The sequence below is a fragment of the Chamaea fasciata genome, unplaced genomic scaffold (genome assembly GCF_029207755.1).
Source record: "Chamaea fasciata isolate MVZ Bird 193981 ecotype frontalis unplaced genomic scaffold, bChaFas1.0.hap1 SCAF_62, whole genome shotgun sequence".
NCBI classification, from domain to species: domain Eukaryota; kingdom Metazoa; phylum Chordata; class Aves; order Passeriformes; family Sylviidae; genus Chamaea; species Chamaea fasciata.
Genome location: NW_027094147.1, coordinates 176,656 through 200,235, shown reverse-complemented (window position 1 = coordinate 200,235; position 23,580 = coordinate 176,656). Strand labels below are relative to the sequence as shown.

Genomic DNA, 23,580 nt, shown 5'->3' with positions numbered 1-23,580 from the left:
TTGTGTAGTCTTGGTTTCTGCCTTCTAAACGCTGCGTTTGTGATGGGGAGAGGTGGAGTGCTGGAGGGAGAAGGAGGGGGGCAGTTTTGTCAGTCCTCCCACACAGAACAGGCCGTATCGTTACTGCAAATGCACTTTTACCTTTTCTGATCTCCTGGTTTTTGTTGCTCAGTGTTTTGTCTGGGAGGCTGGAGAAATGGCCGCAACTCATGTTAATGTGGCACCCACGTCAGAGAGGTACAGATCCTACCTATGGACCCAATGGGTGTTTCAAAGCATTGGATGGCATTTTGAACTTGAAGGTAAGCAATATGTCTGTATTACCCTAAAAAGTTTTCCAGAGAGCAGTTTCCTGAGCCTCTGAATCCTAGACTTAGGAGGAAGAGTGAGGCAGAAACTCATAGAACTGTCTCCTGACCGTTAGTGACAGGTGCTTTCCTCTTGCTTCTTTGAGGACAAATACTCCCTGAGCTTGTTGGGAGTAGTGAAGAGCTTCTGTGCATGCTTGGTTCCATATTCTGAGAGAGGATTCTACAGGTATTTAACTGCCATGTTTAACTGCCATATTTAACTCTCTTCCACTTGATGGAGGACAAGAACTTTGCCATAATGTTAGGAAGTAGCTGTAAAGTGACTTCTTGATTCTGACAAGTGCTTTGAAGAGTTTCTTGGTGGTCATTTTTTCGGTCCCTCAATCTCTGCTCTAAGATGACCAATGTATCTTCAGCCTTTCTCATGCCATGCTACTCTTCTGGTAGGTGCTTCACGTTTTGAACATGGTTATGGGAACTGTGCACACCTACCCTGTGACAGAGGAAGAGACTCTGCAGAGTGTGAAGGCCAGGATTCAGTCAGATACAGGAATTCCAGAACAGGACCAGGAACTAGTGCAGGAAGCAGGACTTGAATTGTTTTCTCAGAAGTTGGTCACTAAACATACAGCTGATGGCAAGGTGAGTCTCGGTATTCCCTTTCTTAAGTTTGAGTGAATCAGAAGTCACTGCACTCGCTTTGGGATCACAGCACTCCCTGCTGTTGTGGCATGCTTTTGTCATGGTAACCTCACAGACCTAACAGCCACTGTAGCGTAGGCAGCCTGTTGCCTTTGGTGCTCTGTGTTTGGTTGAGGAGGACTCTTCTGTTTGTGGTGTTGCCAAGGCTTGCTCTTCCCAAGAAAACCTGGTTGGGTCTTTTGTCTTCTGCAGGTGAATGATACTGCAGCAGCAGACACAGACCTTCTCTTCCTCTTTGATAACAAGAAAGTTTCCTGAGGCTCAGGTGGCCTTGCGTCCTCATCCAGAAAGTGTTGGCTGCATCCGTAAGGACTCCTCTGGCATGAATATGAAGGGCGGGGCGGGGTCAGTGTTGAGAGGGGCGTCTGTGTTTTGTGGTCTGTATCGTGCACAAAGAGTAGAGGGAGCTTTTGCGTATTGGGACTGAAGAAGCAGGAAAATGGACTGTCATTCATTCAGTTTATCAGAATAACTAAAAAAGGGAGGTGTTTGATTATGACATGCTAGGGGAGCTGCACAGGGGTTATCCAGCTCTAGGCTTTGCAGGCAGTAACATGCCCCTCAAAGGAGCAGTGTTTTGGTCTGTTTTGTGATAACACAGTATTCCTGCTTCACGCTGATATGACCATTTCCCTTTCTCCCACCTCCTCTGTTTTCAGTTCAGGATCCAAAGAAGAATCTCCACTTTTTCCAGTTGCGCAAAGTGTGGGGTCAGATCTGGCACACGATCCAGATGCTGAAAGAGGACTGTAATCGGCTTCAGCAGGGGCAGCGAGCAGCCATGTACGGTGGCCGTTTCTCCACAATACTTATCTCTGTCTTTGTGCGCTGGTGGAAGGGAAGACAGAAATGGGACCCTGTTGGAATGGGGAAGCCCGTGATTGGAGCTGTATGCAATTCATGAAAAGTGGAGAGTTAGCCCTTTGGCACAACTGCATTTGTCCTCACCGCTGTCTCAAGTATCTGTTTTGGATGTAAATGAAAGCCTGGTGGATTTCTACTTTCAGAGGCTAATAGGACCTTCTTGTCCTTGCAGGATGAATCTGTTGCGTTACAATAGTACCCTCTGGAAGATGAAGAATTCTATGGCCTCCCTTTCTCAGCAGCTGGAAGCAAAGCTGGACTTCTTTAAAACAAGCATCCAAATTGACCTGGAAAAGTATAAAGAGCAGATTGAGTTTGGAATTAGTGAGTATAGCATCTGGCAAACGGGTCTTTTCATGACTCTTATCCTCACAAAAACACCTGCCTCCTTCTCTGTGAACCTGAGAAAGCCAGTCACTCTTCTTTGATTCCTCTAGCTTCTGAGAAGCTGCTGTTTGCCTGGAAAGAGATGGAGCAAGCTGTGGAACTTTGTGGGCGGGTATGTTTTTAAATCTAACTGCTAATCATAAAGAGGTTTGTTTTTTGTTATCTCTCCCCTCCTCCCCCTTTAGCTTCATTGTCCCTGCCTTAAATAGAAACCCCTTGTATCTGCACTGATGTCAGATTTCACATTGCCTTGGTTTGTGTGGCACAATTTTTGTCCATTATTAGCACTACATGAAGCTCGTTCTGTTGTAAGGCTTAAGGGGAAACGGGAGATCTTGGCGAAGCCCCAGAAACATCTTGGAATTTCCTTGAATTGAAATGACTCGTTTGTCTTTGGCCAAGGCTGCTGTTTGCATCTTGTTGGTTTGTTTAGAAATAAGAATGAGAAAGGAAGAACCAGTGTGAGTGTGAGTGGTAGTGTCTCTAGGTATGAGACTGTTGTGTTGCTTATGTTCTACCCTGCTTTCAGGAAGATGATGTGGAGCAGGTAGTGAAGAGGATGATGGCCCTGCAGACAGACATCGTGGACCTGCAGAGAAGCCCGCTAGGTCGTAAACAAGGAGGAACACTGGAGGATTTGTGAGTTGAACTACCTTGAGCTTCAGATGCAGGAGTGTTTCTGGCTAAGCTTACTCACTAGAGGACAGTGAAAGGGCTGTTTCTTCCACCCAAATTGTGGGGGACTGGGAGCACTTTAACACTAAAGATGTTTTTTGACTCATCTGTCATTGTTCTGAAATGGCAGACAGGTATAGAAAAGATTTGAGTTCTCAAACTATTTGTTCCATGTTTTGGTTCTTTGGAAATCCTTTTCTTTCCTGCTTTTTTTCTTCTAGAGAAGAACAAGCCAGAGAGCTGTACCGAAGACTCAGAGAGAAGCCAAGAGGTAAAAGATGCTTTAGCTCAAGGTCAGCTTGCTTTGTGTGTAACTTTGGAGATGTAGTAAGGATTATTGAGAAAACTATCTGACTTCTAGGGCTTCCCAGACACTAGCAGCACATGGGCTCTCCTGGATTGCCTTTTCTCGAGAGGGAAGTCAGGGAGTCAGTTCCACACTAGGCCAGCCTTCCTTTCTTGGTGCTTTGTGAGCTGTTCTCGAAACTCCTCTGGAGCTCTTCTCAGAGCAGGCTGTTGCCACAAGCAACAAACAACCTTTCTGGGTAGAAAGGATGAAAGACACGACTGTTCCTTTGATCCAGTCCCAACTCTCCTTTTCAAGTTCTTTAAATTTTGAAGAAGGTGGCTAAAATTCAGTGTAATTCATCCCACTCAAACTTGCATATCCTGAACTTTGGCTGTTTCAGGATTAAAGCAGTAGTGGAAATGAGCCGCTAAGAATCTTCTCACTCTGTCCTATAAACCGACCTTTCTGTGTAATATTGGCTCTCATTCCAGATCAGAGGAGAGGCGGTGACAGCCAGGAAATAGTACGACTGCTTCTACAGGCAATCCAGACCTTTGAAAAAAAAGTTTGAGTCATTTATGCTCAGCTCAGGTGAGCTTTGCACATTTTATTCAGAGTTGAGAGAAGGTATTTTCTCTTCCAGCAAGAGAAGATTTAAAACTCATTGCATATGGCTCTTGAGATCTTGCAGTGTTAACAGAAAATCATTAACTTCAGAACTGTTCTCCTACTGCAGTGGCCCATGTGTGATCTGATTAGTTTTTATTTTTTTAATAGTAAAACTGTAGTTTGCAAACAGAAGGCATTGGAATTGTTCCCCAGAGTGGAGAAAGTGATGAATCTGATGAGTGAAGATGAGGAAACAGTTGTTAGGCTTCAGGAGAAACGACAGAAAGAACTGTGGAACTTGCTGAAAATTGCTTGTGTAAGTAAATTAAGAACTCCCCTTTAACCTGAGAATATGGTTTGTAGCACAGGCTACTGAAACAATAGTAAATTGAGTGTTTCCTATGGTTCTTTTCTTTCTTTTGAATCAGTATGAAAGCCAAGTTCCAGGTTGTCTCATATTCCCGGCTGCTGAAAACTAGTGGGAACAATTGCACTCTGAATATTCTGTGTTTTCTTCAGAGTAAAGTGCGTGGTCCTGTTACTGGCAGTCCAGAGAGCATGAACACATCCCGTCTTGGTAGCTCAGGTCAACTGCTGCTGCAAGTCCCTTCTGGAACATTCAATTTATCAGAATCTGTAAGAAAAAGGTGAGGCAAAGTCTGGAGTTCTTTGGCTGCTAATGCCACCACTACAAAGCTAGTCTTCCTGCTTTGTGAAATAATGGCACACAGGGTTTCTCATATTTTACACTTTGTGTTCAGCTTGCGTTGTCAGCAGCCTTAGTTTACTTGGTAGTTAAGACTTCCTGGGGCTTTCAGATCTTCCATATGAAAATTGGGTATCATGTATGGCTTCACTTCCCCCAGCCTCAGTAACAAAAGTGGTTTTTTGGTTTTCTTCCTTTAATCTGAGATGGTTGGGCTCACTTGGAAGTACACTGCCAGCAAGAACTGTTGAAGTATTGTCATGTAAGGTCACAGTAGCTGAGCTGTGTCATTGAGACTGCTGCATGCGTAGTTCCGGCTTGCTGAAATGAACTGGGTTACCACTTGGAATGAAAGACCTTGGTTTGTTTTTTTGCCTGTTGCCCCATCCTTAAGTTTATAGGCTACTCAGCTTTTCCTCTAGCAACAGTGGTTCCACCTAATAAGAGCCCAATTCCATCTTGGAATACATTTCCTTTCCCCCATTTGGTAAATCAGGGGCTGCCACCAACTTTTCAAGTTGCAGTATGAATTACAAGCCTATGACCTGACTAACTTCAGTGTTCTGCAGCGTATCTGCCAGAAGTATTTCTTGATGACAGAGGCAGCATCTCTTTAAACTGCCACAGAAATTAATAGTGTAATAATTGCCCCTTTCAGTGAGGAGCTGCTGCTGGAATCTCGGGAACTTTGTAGCCAAGTAGAAAATGTGATGCGTGACACAATGAAGGATCAAGAGCAGAGTTTCTTGGTAATGTATTCACTCTTCTGTAAATGGACTAAGGAAGTGCCTGGCTTCGAAGTTCTGAATGTGCAACTTTGCCACCACTAACACAGCTAAATGAAATCTGCATTTTACTCATGGCCAAGGGGGAGAGTAGGAGATGCACAGAGATAGGAAGCACCGGTTCCCTCATAATCTGCCGCCTGACATACTCTGCTTGCCGAAACTGGGAGCCACACGCTGGGAACTTGCTGCGCTAAACAGTAAAGGATGGGGCAAAGCACTTGGCTGTTGTACAAAACTACTGCAAAACTGCACACAAATTTGGGATGAGCGGGTGTCAGGGATCCTTAATTTAACAATGCAGAATATTGAAGAGAGAGTAAAATACTGGAGAGTGCAAATAGGTTGTTTCCTTAACAGCAGTCACGTGGCTCATCATGAAATTGACCAACTTGTTCCCAGTAAATTTTTTATAACTCTTAGCACACTTTACCTTTATTTTAGAAAAAGCTCAACTGTTGCCTGGTGTTGAATTTCATTTATTCTTTCGGCTCTAGACTGGAGCTGGCTGCAGCTTCAGGTAGAAGAAACAAACAATCCAGAACAAACCCAGATGTAGAATCACTCTGGTTGCCTCTGAAGCCATGCTGCTTTGGGAAGCCAACTGTGAAAAGCTGCTGCCTCTGAGAAGGGAATATCAGCTGCCTTCTACTGTCACCAACTGCTTATGTGATACATATGGCTTAGCTTTTAGTATCCACTTCTCAGACACTTTTTCACAAAGATACACTAGGGAATGCCTGTTCTAACTGCTTGGAGAATGTTCTTAATTGTGTCTTAAGACAGCAGATCTCTGTCCTGATACGTCTTCCCTTGGGCATCGCCTGTGGCTGTTTTGCTGCATTTTGGGCTTTCTAATGAACAATGGACAAGGTATACCCAGTCACTGGTAGATGTCACCTTCCTAATGAACTGTGAACTTAATTGCTTAACTTTGCTGATTTGCACTTTTTTTCTTTAAGTGTAATGGTTGTACTTACCTAATACTTGTTTCCTGTATGGGAACAAAATTATCTAAAACATGTAAACTTTTGGTTTGCTCTTGTTGATGCGCTCAATAACACTATAATGGAAAAAGCTGCTTTCACTGTGCAGGTCTCTAAAACGTGAGAGGTGTAAGAATGTTAGCCTAGAAACCAAAGAAGGAAATCTTCAGTGTGCAGGTATCGTGTAACAAAGCATTTGCAGATTATCTATTAACCATGCTTAAAGTTGCATGAAAAGATGAAAAAAAGACCAAAAACCCCAGCTGGATGGAACCTTGGTGAGAGTCAACACACACCAACCTTGTGTTCTGACTGTGACCAATTTATTTCATCCTGTTCTAACCCCAAATTTCCACTACAACCCAGAGACCTCCTTTTATAAAAGGCTGTGAAGTATAGGACATGCAAAATGCAATACAATAATGGGGAGAGGTTGGATTTTCTTTTGGTTTTTTTGGAACAGATTTTAAATACAGGAAACTGAAATGTGGCACAAACATCACAACTTCCATGCATGCCTTCAAGTGTCTTCCTTTGTTGTGCTGGCACACTCTGGACTTCAGCATTGGGTTAAAGTCATTCTTGGGCAGAGCAGAAAGTTCACACTTCTTCAAATTTCCGAGTAATATTAAGGCTGAAATGCACCGGGTACACTTTTCCTTCATCTTCCAGAGCACCACCAGTTGTTTTACTTAAAGCTGTGTTAGGCTTCCAGCTCAAATCCCAGCTCAATTTTGTGACCTCCAGCACTGAAATTCTTGCCATCAATCAAGCCTGAGAGGGTCAGCTTTACACCTACAAAAGCAAGTCACGAGAACCATCATGCACTGACATCCCAGTACAGTGCTCTTCCTCAGGTCCTTGACCTCACTAATGTGGCTTAGTTGCCACAGGAACTTGCATCCATAGACATCCTTTAGTTCTCTGAGTCTGCGTAGACTTCTAGCTCCTTTGTTCATCTAGTCTGTTCTTAAGATGACAGTGAATTAAACCATAGTGTAGTACTTAACACCATTTGCTGCTACCAGTGAGAACTGCGTACCAGGTCGAAGGGCATGAGTGTAACCAATTCCAATGAGGCTGGCATTGTTCACTTTAGCCTATAGGAAAAAAAAAATCACAGTATTTATAAACTGTGTAAGTATTCATACAGAAGTATCCCAGTCCCCTGAGAAGGTGGCCTATGCATTAACACTCTTGAGCTACTTGGAGACCAACCTCTCTTAGAAGCATGTTCCAATCTTTTCCTTTTCTCAGGAGTTTTCAGCTTAAGCAAATGGTGCGAATTCTGCCTTCAGAGAATGCCATGCTGTTTTTCACTGCCTCCTCTATTATGTCTTTATATCTTTTAAAGAGCTACTTACTGCAGTCCCTCAGAGCCTGTCTTGTTCACATCACTCAGGAGTGATTTTCTTTTTTCTTCTAATGAGCAAGAAATACATGAATATGCAATCCCCTTTTTGCATTACTAAGTTTTGAGCTCTTAACAACAGTATTTCTCATTTTCAATTTTGGTTCAGTGGTCCTGGAACTAATTGTTGTTTTGAAACATAAATGCTTGCTACTTCAGTTCTTGGTCTTAAAACACACACGTCAGCTAACTTTCAGCGGTTAACTTACTGTTAGGAGAAGGCTGTAAGCTCAGGTAAACTTCCACCATTGTAATTATAATATGGTTTTACATTATGGATTTAAGAATTAAAAGGACACTTTCATTGTCTTTTAAAAGACATTTTTCAGCACAGTAGCATGCTATTCCAAGCACACTAGTCAGACTATTTCACTATGGACAAAATTATATTTAAGATTTCTTTTCCTCCGTAAGTTCACAAGTACGATGTGTGAGGTCCCAATTTAAATTTGAACCACAACAGAAGCCACAGTTCGCAATCTACCATACTTCCTCAGTAACTAGTTCAAGCAACTGCTTCATTACAAATTTTCAGTATTTAGGGGAGCTTGAAATACTCATTTCTGTAACAAAATTCTTACCACAACGGAAGTCTTCTCATCCATTTGGTACTTTCCAGCAATACCAGAACGTGTGTTGTTACTGCCAGCAGTCCATGCAAGATTGACTGATGTCTCAACCTTATTAGTAACCTTCTGATAAACAGACCCACCAAACTCAGTGCCGTCATTCCTGTTTGTAATAGATGCAAGTGTGTCAGGCCTTGCTTTGTTTAGTAACTCTTTAGATTAACCCTTCCCCACAATGATTTGACATTATCTCCTAAAATGAACCAAGAGATCCAATACTTCCCTGAACCCAGGCTCACTACTTCCTAGCTGGAGCTGGCAGACTCCTGCTCCTATTTTTTTTTGCACAAAACATGTTTTGCTTGCAGAACGGAACAAGACTTGCCAGAGACCTACAGTTTAAGGTTCTGACAAAAAAAACCAAACCAAGCAAACCAAAACCAAAACCAACCCACCCAGATAACCTGGTTGCTTGTCTCAAGTAAGCCAGTGTGCAGTAACACATAAAGGAGACTTCAGTTATGAGAATAAGACTGAAAACAATGTTGTTGAGTTATAATCGTTTAAATACACCATCTTCAAAGCGTCTCAGGCCACCTGAATGCCAAGATTAGGGCTACGCAGCGATGACAGCTGGAAACAAACACAATGCCACGCATGCCTTTCTCCTTCATCTTGGGCATTTCTGAGGGAGAAAGTTTCTGTGTGGAGAGTGTGATTGATAACTGGCTAGCTGCAAAAGGTCACGTAGACATGAGGGAGCTTTGCTGAGCACACAGGCACTCTCATGAGAACCAGCAAGGCAGCAAGCTTTGCATGTCCTTGAGCACAGCTGGGATACGATAACAAGACCTTGTAGCTGAAAGATATGAGGGAGAAGCACGGTAAAACAAAAACTTACTCAAACTGTGTAACCACAAAGAAATGTAGAAAGAGGCGTAGCTGACTTTTAGTCTGAGCACCAATCCTGAGCTTAACTTTTGCAATATGCGTGAGCTTATTAGTGTTATTATAAAAGCATTGTGTGAATTATCAATAAATGAGATTTGCCGATCACTCATATTGAGTGCTATATTTCTCCCGCCGCAGATTTCCCACAAGAACAGACTTTCCAGTTCTTAAAATCTTCTTAGTAGGAGGTGTGATGGTGCACTTTGACTAAATTGTGGTCAATTCTGTCTCCTAATAGCTGGCATCTTCAGATTCTACTGGCGGTGTTGGGAATATCTTTTCAAGAGTTGAGAAGGAAAGTGTCTTTTAAGGATTCTGATCTTCCAGTGTGATGCGTAGATACCAGTCAACATGTAGACTGATGACAGGCACAGACAGTATTCTTGGCAATTGCTTAGAAAATAAACAAAACATCAGGCAGTAGAATAATCCTGTCAACAAGGAGGATAACAGTAACTTTTCCAAGGGACAAATGTCAATGTCACTTTCAGTTACATTGCAGGAAAAAATGGTAAAAGAAATGGGTGTGACCCAGAGTTCCCACAGCCTAGAGGATATGTGAGTACCAGTTTGGCTGAAATGACTGTTGCTTGTCATTCCCCAGTGACAGTTTGGGGAAGTCATCACAGGCTCTTTTAATTGATGAATACTGATGTGTATAAGTCAGGTGTCGGTATATGTATTTTCACATCCTTTTTTTTGCTTTTTCCATTGTGCAGCAGGTAATCTCAGAACAGCAGTGGCTGTGCTGAAGCAATATAAATAGTAATCTCTGATATTTTCCAATGATGTTTGATTGCCAAGTGATATCCTCAGCAAAGTTGGTCAGACCCTCTCAGTCCTACTCCTTGTAGCTTCTGAGTACTGAGATTGTAGAAGGCCTTACTGAAGCTGACAGAAGTAATTTTCATTGCCTTCAGTGACTTTTCAATTGGGCTGAAAGTGCTGGTTGGTCTCAAAAATACTTTGTGAGCTTTGATCTAATGAGTGGAGACCAGTGGTAAATCAAAATGGAAGGAAGAGCTTTGTGGGCAAAATGCAGTACAGGTTAATTTGCTTTTTCAAATTCTAACTTATTTAAATTTTACATCAGAAGTTGTGGAGGTCTAAATCCCTACTACCACCTTAAGGCATCTCTGCCTCATCATTGCTTAAGACACTGACTGAATGCACATAGTTTAATTTAAAGTTGATTGCATTTAACAACAGAATTTTTTAAAGCCTTTAGTAATGTAATAATGGTAGATAGCGCTTCATTTAGTCAAGAATGACCCGATACAGTTATCTATCATTTACATTAGCAATGTTGAACCAACAGTAAATTCAATTAATTCTTCAATTTTATGCTCTTAACATTGAAAAACCTAAATGCACTTTAAAATCAATTTGCATTTTTTTGAGGATGGAATTCTTAATGTTAAGCTCCTATTAAATCCGCATTTTCTCTACTCTAAGGTTGCTTTGAATTTTTTGTCATGTTTTTGTGGAATGTTGGTCTCAAGCAGTTTTTGTGGGTTTGTCTGTGACTTAAGGAGCTCTCTATTGGATACTGATCTATGCAGTTGAAATAGAACACTGGAAAAACATGATTTATAACAAGTGTTCTCATAGCAGACCAGGAGGTTGGGTTGATATTTCTTCTTCTTCCATCCAGGAACACCCATGGCTGTGGGCTATAATTTATAACAACAGTGTTGCTTTGACCGGTTTTGGTTACTGTGGGCTTGTTTTCAGGAATGATGAGTATGTAGTTATCCCATCTTGAAAGAAATACATAGCACATGTGCTTATTTGGATTAATTAGTATGGTTTTATATCACAGTTGATAGAAAGCTGGAAGAAAAGCCCAAGAGTAAAGGAATAAAGGAGGCAAACCAAACAACTGAGGGTTGTGACTGTGGTTAAAGTCCCTTATGAATTCTGAGTGCTCCAGCACCGGTTTTCTGTGAGTCACTCTTTGAAGCTGCCTTATCATTTTGTTATATATTTTCCAATATATGTAAGTCCTGTCAGACCCTAGAGAGAACACTTGCAGTGAGTAATTTCAGGTCTGAGTGCCGCAAGCAGGCTGCTGAGAAAGCTGGCCCAGCCTTTTTTTTTCTTGGTGTTTCTGATGGTTTAAGCTGCAAGTTCACTCAGCTGAGCTGCTCTGTGCTCCAGCTCTGTTTCTTTAGTGATGCTGCAATACTTGCTGCACGGCAACTCAGTTGGAAAACAAAGAAATTAATGATACAGACAGAAGATCTGTTCCCAAAGCAGGGTGAAATTCTGGTGGAAGGGCTTCTGCTGCTTGAATTTTAAACACTGTGCTGTGAAACCTCTGACGTCATCTGTGGGTTAGTGGTTGTATCACCTGGGATAGTCCATCCAGGCCCTGTTGATGCAAACGTGCTTTTCACTGGTGCTGCTCCCTGTTTTGGAGAATATCTGAAAATAAGGTGTGAGCAAGTACTGAAAATTTCAATTTTTGCTCCTATTTACCCACTTGCCTGCTGTTTTAATTTTGAAGTAGGATGTCAGATAGAATCTGTCTAATGGCAGCAGTGTAAAACGCATGCCTTCAGTTCCAAACTGAAACCCCTTGCAATCAGCAGATGCCCCAGCTCAAGGAAAATGGCTTGCAAGCCCAAAACATTCACTTTCCCTGCCTCATTTTTTATGGTGTTACCAAGGAAATAGCCAGACTTGGATTGTGCTTACTCTTTGCAATGAAGAAGTTGTTAATGCTGCGTTTTCATGCTCCCATCGTCGTTGTACTCCAAATGTCTGTTCTGTGGAATGGGCAGGATTAGGCTGTTTAAGACAAAGCCACTCCACATTTACAGTGCCTGTAAGGTCCATAGTAAGAGCCCTAAATAGAAGTATCATTTTCAAGATGCCTTCTATTTTACAAGCAGCCAAACAGAAAATGAAACCCTGGGTTGAATTGTAGTCTTCCTGAAGGAAGTGTCAAAGCCTAACAAGGGAGCTTGACCCAGCTTCATACTTGTTGTTCAGTGAAATAAACTTTAATTGTTAATGAATCCAAACACTGTTAATGAATCCAGTACTACTACTTTACTGAAAAAAGCTGCAATTACTGGACAATCCCCTGATTTTCAGCTGCTGTAAATCACTCTATCTTCACAGAATGGAGAGGGGCACTTCATTTAACAACACTGAAGAATTAAGACAGGGAAATGGCATAAAAATCAGAAAGGATCTTAGAATCAGGGGAAACAGAGTAACGAAAAACATATAAAGTTGGGCGTTGCTTCTGTGAAAAGACAAGTTGTACATCCATGTACATGTAGCTGCATTAAGGAAAAGCGTTGGTATTCAAGCCGAATGATGTCATGGGAAAACCGATTTGTTTTTTTTAAGCATGCAAAACTTCTGTCAGTTGAAAGGGGATAAGAACAGCATATTAATCAATTTGCCTCCTTACCTGTTGTTTTGTGAAGTAGTTAGGATTGCTGGCATTTGCCATCTGGAATTTTATGCCAGTGGCAGATCCCTGACTGTGATGGTAGAAGGGTAAGGACCTCATCCAAATGCATCAACAGGAATAGTGTTTCACTGTGAAACTGCCAAGTATTTCAGACCGGTGCCTAATAATGCAAAACCTTGTTGTAAATATGTGTGAAGTGTAATTTATCTAATGTAATTATGAGATGTTTAGAGCCAGTCATTTGAAATAGACTCCACTTCTCTGTTAACTTTTGACATTGGAAAGACTGTAATCATGTTGCAGACCATCAGCCCTTGGATTAAAATTTCAACCTACAGTGAGCTTCAAACTGCTTTGCATTTACCCTTAGAAGAAAAGGGAGGTTGAATAATTTTTGTTACGTTGATTTATCTTAGGAAAATGGGTGTCAAGGTTCTGAATTACAGTAATTATTGTAAGCATGTAAAATATTATCAACTACAAGATAGATCTGATGTGGTGTGGATGGATTAGTGCACATGCTAAGACCAATTTGAGAACATTTCAAGTTTTGCTACGTTTGCGAGGGCTAGTTACATCCACTTAAAATACAGATTGGCTCTAAAATGGCAGTGGTTTGCAGGTCCAAAGTGTTAGGACTTTGGTTAAAGCAAAAGGAACAAAATAATTCTTTTTCTTTTAGCTTGTCATGCAGTTTGTGCTAAGGCTTTCAGTAGTACTTTATTGTGACAGCTCATTTTCCTTTTCATTTGATGCCCTCATATACACCTTGTCACTCTATTAAACTAGAAAGATTTAGTTTCTTAAAGAGCCTTCAATGAAGCTGTTATAAAGCCTTTTCTCAAAACAACAAATATGGAGCCTGAACACATGAGATTACATTGTTATGGATAACAAACTGATGCTCTAAGTTTAGGAATTACTGTGCCAGAATTTGAGTATTTCTTTGATTTCCTTGTAACCCATAAAACTGACTGTTTCTGGGTATTCTGGGACCTTTGAACTAGGGGTCTTACCTCAGGTGGGATGTCAAAAGAATATATAGATTGTGATGCTGTTTTCTCTCCATTACTAGGAGCAGTTTTTTATCTGGGCAAGTTGTGATTCAGACAATGCCGCTAGATTTCTACTTGAGCATCTGCCTTTTGTGGCCTGTTTTATGGGTATTTTCACTTTTTTCATTGCAAGTTTTTAGGATTTTCTAAGTGTGTGTTTATAAGAAAGCAGCACCCAAATTAATTGCATCTTATCAGTACGTAAGAACTACTTTATGGCATTTTAACCTGAAAACGCTATGATAGCGTGTGTGGAAATGGAATTTAACTCACTTGGCGGACTTGAAATATATCCCTAAGCAGTAATTGCAATATCTTTTCAAATTCTCGAGCAGGAAACCAACCTTTTTCTAAATGGAATTTTTATGAACTGTTTTAAGGACTGTTTACTGGAAAGCTGCCTAATCACTGCATTTCCTGGGTAATGACTGAAATATGTGTGCTGAATTAGTAGCAGGAAGATGCTCAACTACTCTGGCAGGGAACAGTTGATACTGCTTTTGCTAATGCATGTAAACCACAGAGAAAATTCTGAATATGGAGAAAATTTTTATCAATAGCCCCATTTAATTGTATCCTTCATTTGAACGGTGCCTTGCTTCAGCGATTTTTAAGCAAATTTTTGAGACTATTTTTTTAAGTGGTAGAAGTAATAATTAAAACCCGTCCATGAAAAGATTTGGGAATACATTTAATTGATAGAAAGATTAGGTATATCAGGGGAAAAATCCACTTTGCTGGCATTCTTCTGGTTTTGGGTCTTGGCAAAGGAACTAAAATGGGTTAAGAGGAAATTGCTTGTTCCACAGTGTGCTGTGTGTGGCTTCCTGGGGATTTTACCTTTACGGTGAGTGTTCCTCTGAACACAATGAAGCTGCAGGCGTGTGCTAAATCCAGTTAAGGGGATTTCCAGTTTAGTCTTTTGGCTCTGGAAGAGTCCCTAACTGTGCACCTGGGACATAGGATTGTCCAAAGGTGTCCCCATTGCACATTGCGAGGAATCCTGGTCTTCATTCTGCTGGTTTAGTTTGATGCTTCCATATTCTTCTAAAAAAGAATAATTGCTTTCTGTCCAGTGCCTACATTCACAGCTGTCTGGTTTTTACCTTTTCTTCAGCTGCCTCTTCTCCACACAAGTGCCCTTGTCTACTTAACTCTTTCTTTTATGGCAGCTGTTCAATAGCTGGAGTTAAGCTTCTTGCCCTACTCTGAATTTCCAATTTCCCGTTTGAGGATGAGGCAATCACCGCTGACTTCCCAGAGGGCACTCCTTCGCTTAGTTATCCAGCTCTTAGCAGCTTTGAAAGGGACAGAGAAATGGAAGGGAATAGCTTTGGTTCATAAATATTTTTGCATTAATAATAATTAAAGTTAAGATCAATGATTGTAGTACAGATGACTACCAATAGTGCTATATAGCCCCTTTGGGAACTGAAATTGTGTGAAATAATTCCAAATAGCCTCCCTCGAATGGTTATTCTGTGAGCAGCAGTAGCTCTGTTTTAAGGCTGGCGTGGTGTCAGGAGGTCTCTGGGCATGCCAGGAGTTTCAGGTTGCTCACTTTTCTTTTATTTTTGCCCGTCTCCAAGTGTTTCCATTCTACATTCGGTCTTCCTGAAAATATTTGTGTGTCTTCCTTCATTTGGACATTGCAAAGCATGACTGCTTTTGTGGAGGACTTTTCACCCTTTCCCGGTCTTGTGCCTTTTGTTTCTTTTGGATGTAAATCCAAGCAAGCTGCCAAACTTTTATATCTTATTGAGATTTAGCAGTGGTGTCAGCGAGTACAAAAAAGAGTTCAACATGTTTTATTGTTATCAAAAGCATTTCCAGGAGTGGGAATGAGGGATAGGAATCCAGGGCACAGGGATGGTGGATCCCTGTTTATCTCTGTAGTATTTTAGAGTGTGTTTCAGTGTATCCCTGAACCTCTTTTGCAAATATTGTTAAAAAGGCAGTGCTTCCCAAAGCAAGAAATGAACCCAGGAAAAAAAAATCTCACAGTCTTATCACAGCATGCTTTTTCTTTCTTATAAAACCAACATAATCAAAATAAAAACCAACCAAACCAAAACCAAAAACCTCAAAAACTAACCAAGCAAAAAACCCCCCCCAAGCCCCCAAAAAACTAAAACAAAAAAACCCCAAGCTTCTATCCAGTAAATAAGACTTAAGTTTTAAGATTTATAACTACAGAAGGTGTCTTGATCACAGCTGAAAGAGGTTTGTAGTTATGCACGGCAGGCCTGTGAATTCCTTAGCAAACCTATGATTTTCTTCTTTTCTGAAGTATGTCTGTGAAATGTTTTGGAGTTTTGTATTGGAAAATATTTTTCTGCAAAACACATTTTAGTGGGAATAAATAAAAACGCCAACTAGTATAAAGATGGAATCATGTCTTTAGGAATTTATACTAGAATAATCTTGAATCTAGAGGAAACTTGAATGTGGGGAGGAGAGTGGAGGTATTGAAAATCTGAGAGGGTTTTTGCTCGCACCAGTTGTGTTTTCATGCTGTTTACTTGGGGTAATATATTTCATGCTGCACTGCAAAACTTTTAGGTGCCTTCAGCATGTTGAATAAGAAGCTGTAGTTTTATAAAATAGCATTTATTTTGTTGTGGATGGGCTGCTTTATCACCTACATACAAGGACTCGCAATCACATACGTTGTATCTCATGTTAAACAAGGATTTAGGAGAACTCCATGGAGTTCAATGAGCCCATTTCTAGCTGTGTTGACAGCAGATTTCTACCCAGATGCCGGATAAGCATACTTGGTATTTTGAAAAGTTTTTCCAGGCTCCAGCTCTTTTGAAGCAGGCACTTAATGAGCTTCTGTGTATTTAGCAACCTTCATCAGATGCCTTTACATCAACTTGTGCAGGCTGCCTTTGGGCTCGTATGAAAAATCAGACGTACGTTCTAAAATGTGAGAATGCTTTTTTTCTCTGTGAATGTTTGAGGGATCTCGTGCTCCTTTACCACAATTTAGTCGTTCAAGCCTGAGGTGCTCTGGTCCCAGGGAAGATCGATAGGATGTTGCCATTACGGCTGTGTCTGTCAATCACAGCCAGATTCAGGCGGTCAGGTAGGATTGTAAATTTGTGCCAACCAGTCACAGATGTTCCAGCTGTGCAGACATGTGGCACTATTTATTCTACTCTTTTTTCATAAAGGCCACAGGGGGGAAAACATTGTCCCTACCCAGAGACTGCGGCCGTTCTCCTGAAAGCACCTTTCAATCTTCCTCTCCACGCAGGGATGATGGCATTAGGTCCTTTTAGCCCTCACATGTTTGTTTCAAACTCCCACAGCTCACAAAATTAATTTCTGTTGGGAACACAATGTGGTGATGAGGCAGGTTATTCTGGCTGGGCTTTTCCTTTATCTGCTATACAAAGCAACTGATTCACTTTCTATTAATTACCACCAGCTATGGGGACTGCCTGGTGTTTTTCCTTTGGACTTTCAGCCTTTTGAGCTCGTTCTCAGGTTTGCTGTTTGGAAAAGCAGAGATGACAGGAGCGGGAAGGAAGGATACAGGAGAAAGAGGCTGACTTACCCAAACCTTAAAGCACATCTCAGCTGGGAATGGTTATTGTGTGTGGAGCACTATATTTTACTTATATGCAGCACAATGTTACTTGTCTCAACTTCCCTCCTCCCCCAACCCTATGAAAGGAAATTCTAAAAAATTGCTTTTTAACTAATTATAAGAAATCCAATAACACTAGCAGCTTATTTCTTTCTGACTAAATGTAATGACATTGGAGCATTGCTTCATCAGGAGAATGACCTAATACAATAGCTCATTGAACCATGAAAGATTCATTAAAACTACCTTGCAAGGGGATTTTTGGGCAATGTTTTATGTGGTGGACTTTTTTTCTTTTAAAAATAACTCCCAAGTCTAAAGCAGTTACTGCATGTAGTTGTAATCAATTTTGTAACACTAGGCAACAGAACTGGTTTTAATTACCTCTTATGTTCTAAAGATGTTACAGAAAAATCCTCACAGCTGAGCTGCACTTCATTTGTTGGATGCTGAGGTTTGCAGCCAGGTGACTTTGCAAAATACCCAGATGTTACACACTGGGATTTTGCACAAAACTTCAGGAGTTGGTGATAAGTTTCAAACTGCCAGAAAATTTCCATTTCCTGCTGACCTAAATGAAAAAATCTATCCCTTCCCTGAGATGTGAGTGGCAATGTGTCTGTACAGCTTTTAGAGTTGGTTTCTCACAAAGGGTACATGATGCCCATTTGCCCCTCAGCTTTGTATCTATTACTAAATGATGCATTTTAAACTGTTCTTTGTATCCATGATAACTGTGGGTTCTGAAACAGTAGAGACTTTAATACACTAAGCTTGAGGTATAAAAATGAGGCATCTGTCAGAAAAAAATATGGACTGACTTACAACCTCTATAATTAAGGTGTAAGGAAATCTCAAGCTGTTAAAATCTATTTTGAGCTACCCTAAAACATTACATCCAACAAGACAATATCCAATAACAGTAAGAGAAGGGGCAGAAGGTAAGATGATGGTTTGCAAATGCATAAAAAAAGGAACTCAAAAAACTAGATATGGAATTCTAGAGTTCAGTTCGATTGATGTAACTGTCCCCATCATCCTTTCTGCTGCCAGTAGGAAAATGTCCAGAGCATGTGTTTAAGCAACACACACTGAAGCCTGTGGGCATGTTTGACTCTTTCTGGCAGTGTGCACAAACCCAGGCTGCTTCCACAGGTGAGAGAGGTAAATGCTCTTTCCTCCTGAGATACATCTGAAAAAATCCTAAAAGGAGCACCTTGTAATCTGGGGAAAAACCAAAAGGTTTCTCTTTCTACTGAAATCTTGGAGTGAAATAAAAGGAACCTGCAGAAATCAGCCTCTCTCTTTCTTTACACTGAGTTACTGAGCCCTGCGCCTCTCAGGGTCGTTCACCTGCTGCCCCAAAGCGTTTCCTAGGTGTTCAAACAACAACAACAACATTAAAATATGAACTAACACTCAAATAACAGCAGTTCCCTGCTTTGGCAGGCTTTTCCCTCAGGGCAAACCATCTTTCGCCGCTTTTCTTTTGCAGAGCAGAAGAGCAGGAGAGGCTCAGGAGACAGAAGGACGATGATTTGGCCAAATTGCTGCCAAAAGCTGATGCCTTTAGTTTAAGGAATAAATACCTGTCCAAACTTGGAACTCAGGTATCACTGATTAAAAACCAGAATGTTGAGGGGTTTATTTAAAGGATTTGGTTGTTTTTACCAGCCAGCAACTCTACCTCTGAGTGAAATCCCTGGGATTTTTTCTCAGGAAGAAACCTCCCAGTAACGAAAAATCTAATGAAGAGAAAGGATTCGAAGGTTAGCCCATTTCAGAAGCTGAGGAATGTCTTGAATTTTATTTTTTTGCAGCTCCCAGCTCATTACTCCTCCTGTTTCTCAACCCTGGCCCACAGAAGTGTGTTGAAATAGCAGCTTGGCCCTGTGGAGAAGCAGGAATCCACTGAATTTCCTGGGACGCAGAGCCCAGCGCCAGCAGATGCTCCGTGCTTTGCGGCAAGCCTAGATCCTAGATTTCCAATATTGCCTAAAAACTCCTCCTTCCTGGACAATCCAGAGGATCCTGATGGGGGATTGTGGCTCTGGTGGAACCTCTGAGTGCCTGCTCCAGCCTCTTGGCTCGAATTACTCCGTGAGTAGCTGAGTCAGGGGCCAGGGGTTGCTCTCTGGCTGTGAAATGGGAAAATTCCATCAGGAAAGTGCTGGGATGAGCCTGGAGGGAGGTGGGGCTTCTCCAGCCTCTCCTTCTTGGACACCTTCCTTGCTCTGCTTCGTTTTTCTGGGGGAGGAAAAGGTGAGGAGAAGCTCCCCAGGGAATATTGCAGAGGAATCTCCAGTTCCAGAAGTACAAAAAGTGCCCAGCCTCAGGAATTTATCCCAGCTCAGGAACAGCACTAACCTCTCCAAGCCTGAACAATGTGAAAACCGATTTATTTTTTAAGACTTAGTGACTAAAACAAATAAAAAGAGGTAATGCAAGGACTGGATTTTGCTTCCAGAGGGAAAAGCCTTGAATTCTATGCTGGAACTCATCATTTTCCCATCATTTCAGTGGGAAGCTCCTTGCTGAACAGGGACTTCCCAGGGCTCCTGCAGAGTGCGCTTTGCTTTGCTTTCATTCCTCCTGGAGGTAATTGGATCAATTATCTCTGACCCGAGCTGAGCTTGCTGTAAAGGGGCAGGAGGTTTGTGGAGCCCCAGGAATGGGGAACATTCCTGGGATACTCCAGGAAATGTTCCTGGGATGGCTCCAGGGAATCCTGGTGTGCCACAAAAAGCTCAGGAGCCTTTGACGTTTGTTTGGCTGCAGGGAGAGGAGTCCGTTAGAATCAAAAAGCTGCATTTGATGTAGAATATCCTGAATTTCATCGTTTCAATCTAAGCAGAACTCCCAGTCTTAAAGCTTGGTTTTAAAAGAGATTTTTGTGCAGTGGAGATTTCTTTGACGTGCCTGGAAAATTCTCATCTTCCCGAGGGACATTTTGGGTGAAAGTTCTGGATTCTGGAGGACAATGAGGGGACCCAAAGGAGCAGTTTGGGAGCTCCCTGTCCCCCTGAGCTGTCCTGGTCCTTTCTGGGCTCCTCGGGACCAGCCCTGAGGCTTTGATTGGACACTTTCCTTGTGAATTTGGGGTGTTTTTTAAAGAAAACCTTTCGTTGGACACTGTCACCCGTGCTTTTTGGTTGTTGAGGGTTCTGGTGTTGCCTTCGGAGGCTTTGGGAAGGGAACTTTATCCCAAGAAATCCTCCCTTTTCCAGGGACCTCTCACTAGAGGTCAGCACTGCCACGCTGCCGGCTCGGGAATGTTGGATGGTTGGGATTAAAACCACCGAGGCTGCAACTGCTGGGGCTTGTTTGGGTGCCTGATGTGCACCAGCCTTGGTCCTGGCACGAGGTGTCCATCCTGGGGTGTCCATCCCTGGCAGTGTCCAAGGCCGGGCTGGACATTGGGGTTTGGAGCACCCTGGTGTGGTGGAAGGTGATTTTGAAGGTCCTTCCAGCCCAAACCAGTCTGTGATCCCATGGAACCGAGTCCAGTCTTTGGGAAAAGCACCTCAGTGCCTTCAATCAACTTCTCTTTGAATGTTTATTAATGGAAGGCAAAGCAAAGGGATGAGCTGGGAGGGAAAAAAGGGGAGGGGCATGGTCTGAGGGCTGAAGACATGGAGCTGTCAAAAGGGAGGAAGGGTGGAGGGAAAAGGGACGGACGGTGTAGCAAGGCAGGGAGAGGGTTGAAGGCACGGGAGCTTCCCACAGGCATCAGCTGCGTCAATCATCAGCTGTGCCTGGAGCTCCGGCTCCTCCGTCTCCAGGCGGTCTCATCTTCTGTGGCCCCTGAAGGTCTTCTAAGGCCACCGGTTCTTCTGAGCTAGCAGATGACTGCAGTTCTGCAATTCGCTCCTCGAACATCAGCTGGACAAAGAGGCTTATCTGGGAGGGGCTGTCGTCTCTCAGGGCCTGAAGAGCTGGAAGAGACAGGCACAGAGCCCCGGTCAGAGCCCGGATGTGCGGGAGTCCAAGGAGACCCTCCTGCCAAGGGCCATCCGAGCCAGCTCCTGCCGTGGCCACCACAAGAGAGGAGAGAGGGGCCAACGGGATTCGCCGCAAGGTGCTGAACACGAATCGCCCCGCCCGCGTCCCCGAAATCTCTCCGTGTTCTGCGCATGCCAGCCCTTGTCCGCACAGGGAGCCAGGCCCTCCGCAGGCAGGACAGGGATTGCAGCCCCCTGGCGTGAGCATTGCGGCTCCCCCCGGCAGCCCCGCTGAGAACCCGCTGCCCTCACTCACCCTCGCTGAGGGCCTGGAGCTCTTCCTTCTGCCTCCTCAGGCGCACCCCGGCGATCCCTGGGAACACAGAGCCTGTCAGGGCCCCAGCGGCACGGCGCCCTGCCAGCGGCGCTGCCAGCCCTGTGGCCACACGGCCTCCTGCCCCGGCAGGGCTCGGCCCGGGCCCTTGCCGCATCCTGCCGCCCCAGGGCACGGCCGCAGAGGGCGGCAGCAGCCCCGAGGGCAGGCGCGGCTCCACGGCGCCGGGCGCGGATGCCGCTGCCGGGACGGGGGCTGGGGCTGGGGCTGGGGCTGGAGGGAGCCCGGGCTCGTGGCTCACCGATGAGCTTGATGGCCGCCTCTCGCAGGGGCTCCTGTGGGTGCTCCAGGTAGGGCAGGGCCAGGCGCAGGTGTTCGGCCGCTCGGCTCTTGTCGTCTGCCAGCTGGAGAGAACGGCAGGAGGGAGGGAAGGGTTGGCGCGGGCTCAGCCCCTCGGCCGGGCGCTCCCGGCGCCCAGCCCCGGCCTGCGCTGCCCGCACAGCCCCGAGGCCCGGCCAGCGGGCGCCGGGCTCCGGAGGGGGCGGAGGGCCGGGCGCTGCCCGGGGAGCCGCGGTGCCGCCCCGCCCCGCGGCCCCGCTGGGCCGGCGCTCCGTCGGCGCCCGACTCGGGGCACAGGAGCCTGGAGAAGAGCCCGCGGGGCCCAGGGAAGGGAGCGGCGTGTGGGGCGCAGGCCGGAGCCCCTGCGTGCGGCGCTGGGCAGGGGCCACGGCTGCCAGCCCCGCACACCGAGCCCCGCCGTCAGGGGGCTTCTCCAGAGGCCGTCCTTACCACGCACTCGGCGACCTTGAACAGCTTCTCCGTCTTCAGCACGTGCTGGAGGTCGCTCCTCTTCAGGAAGCCGGCCGCACAATGCAGCGTTTCCCGAGAGGCCTGGGGAGCAGCAGAGACGGGAGCTGGCAGCGCAGCCCAGCCCAGGGCACGGGCCCTGCGTCCCTGCGCCAGGGCCAGCAGGAGGCTGCGAGCCGGGAGAGGTGCCCGGGCAGGAGGCAGCCGAGCCCCCTGTCAGGGATGCACCGGCATCACACAACGCCTCACCTTGGCCACGCGCTCGTTCACCTCGTGGCAGTGCAAGTAGAGTGGGAGCAGGCTCTGGCTCACAACTGTGTTCAGTGGCTCTTTGCCCTCATCCGCTACCAAGCCCATCACCTTTTGGAAAAGCTGAATGGAGAGCAGCTGCACCTGGCTGTTGTCCTGAAGGAAAGGAAGGAGAAGAGGCCTCAGCACCAATTTCTCCAGCCCAGCCGGGCAAAAGCCTAATATCCCCAGGGCACAAAGTTTCTGGGCAGCAGCTAATGCCCGTGGCACGCAGAGCCTTACGTTTCCAAAGAGCGACAGGAGGAGGTCGGCTAGCTTCAGGGCAGTGGTCCTGCCGATCACGGAGTCTTTCTGCTGGCACACATTGGTGAGCGCAGAGAGGGACATGGCGACCACCTCTCCGTCGGCATCACCAAGCCGCTCCAGGAGGCTTGGAAGCAGGCTGCGTACACCTCCGGCCTGTATGGAACACAAGGCTGTGCTGGGAAGCCACCAACAGCTGCAGCGCCAACACCGCCCTGGCTCTGCTAGCCCACCCTGCCGCTGCTGGGCCCAGAGGCCAAAGGCCTGTCCCGAAGCACTCGAGCAGCTGGAGCAGGAGGCAGGAGAGCTGGGAGCAGCTGCCTCAGCTCCTGAAGCCCAGCCAGCCCAAGGGGCTGCTTTCCCCAGCGCAGCTTCAGCCGCTGCCCCCTTCTCACCATCGAGGGCTCCTCGCTGAGCAGCACAAGGCCTTTGAGCGCCAGGTGACGTCTCTGCCTGCACGTGCCCCGCAGGTGCCTTGACATCTCCTCCAGGACACGGCCTGCGCATTCCCTCAGGTCCAGGTACTCGATGACCTGAAAGGCACAGGGCAGTGACAGGTGACCCGAACAGCAGGAGCCCAGAAGCGCACAGGGCCGGGCCCAGGCAGCAGCAGCAGCA

The 23,580-nt window shown here is 44.8% G+C and overlaps 1 long non-coding RNA gene across 1 annotated transcript; it reads left to right on the top strand.

Annotated features, from left to right (window-relative positions):
* The first annotated feature begins 4,014 nt into the window (after positions 1-4,014).
* On the top strand, positions 4,015-5,234 carry LOC136304243 (uncharacterized). The gene is made up of 3 exons (XR_010724444.1): positions 4,015-4,153; positions 4,357-4,484; positions 5,202-5,234. It is a non-coding gene; the product is annotated as an uncharacterized lncRNA (long non-coding RNA).
* Positions 5,235-23,580: the final 18,346 nt, after the last annotated feature.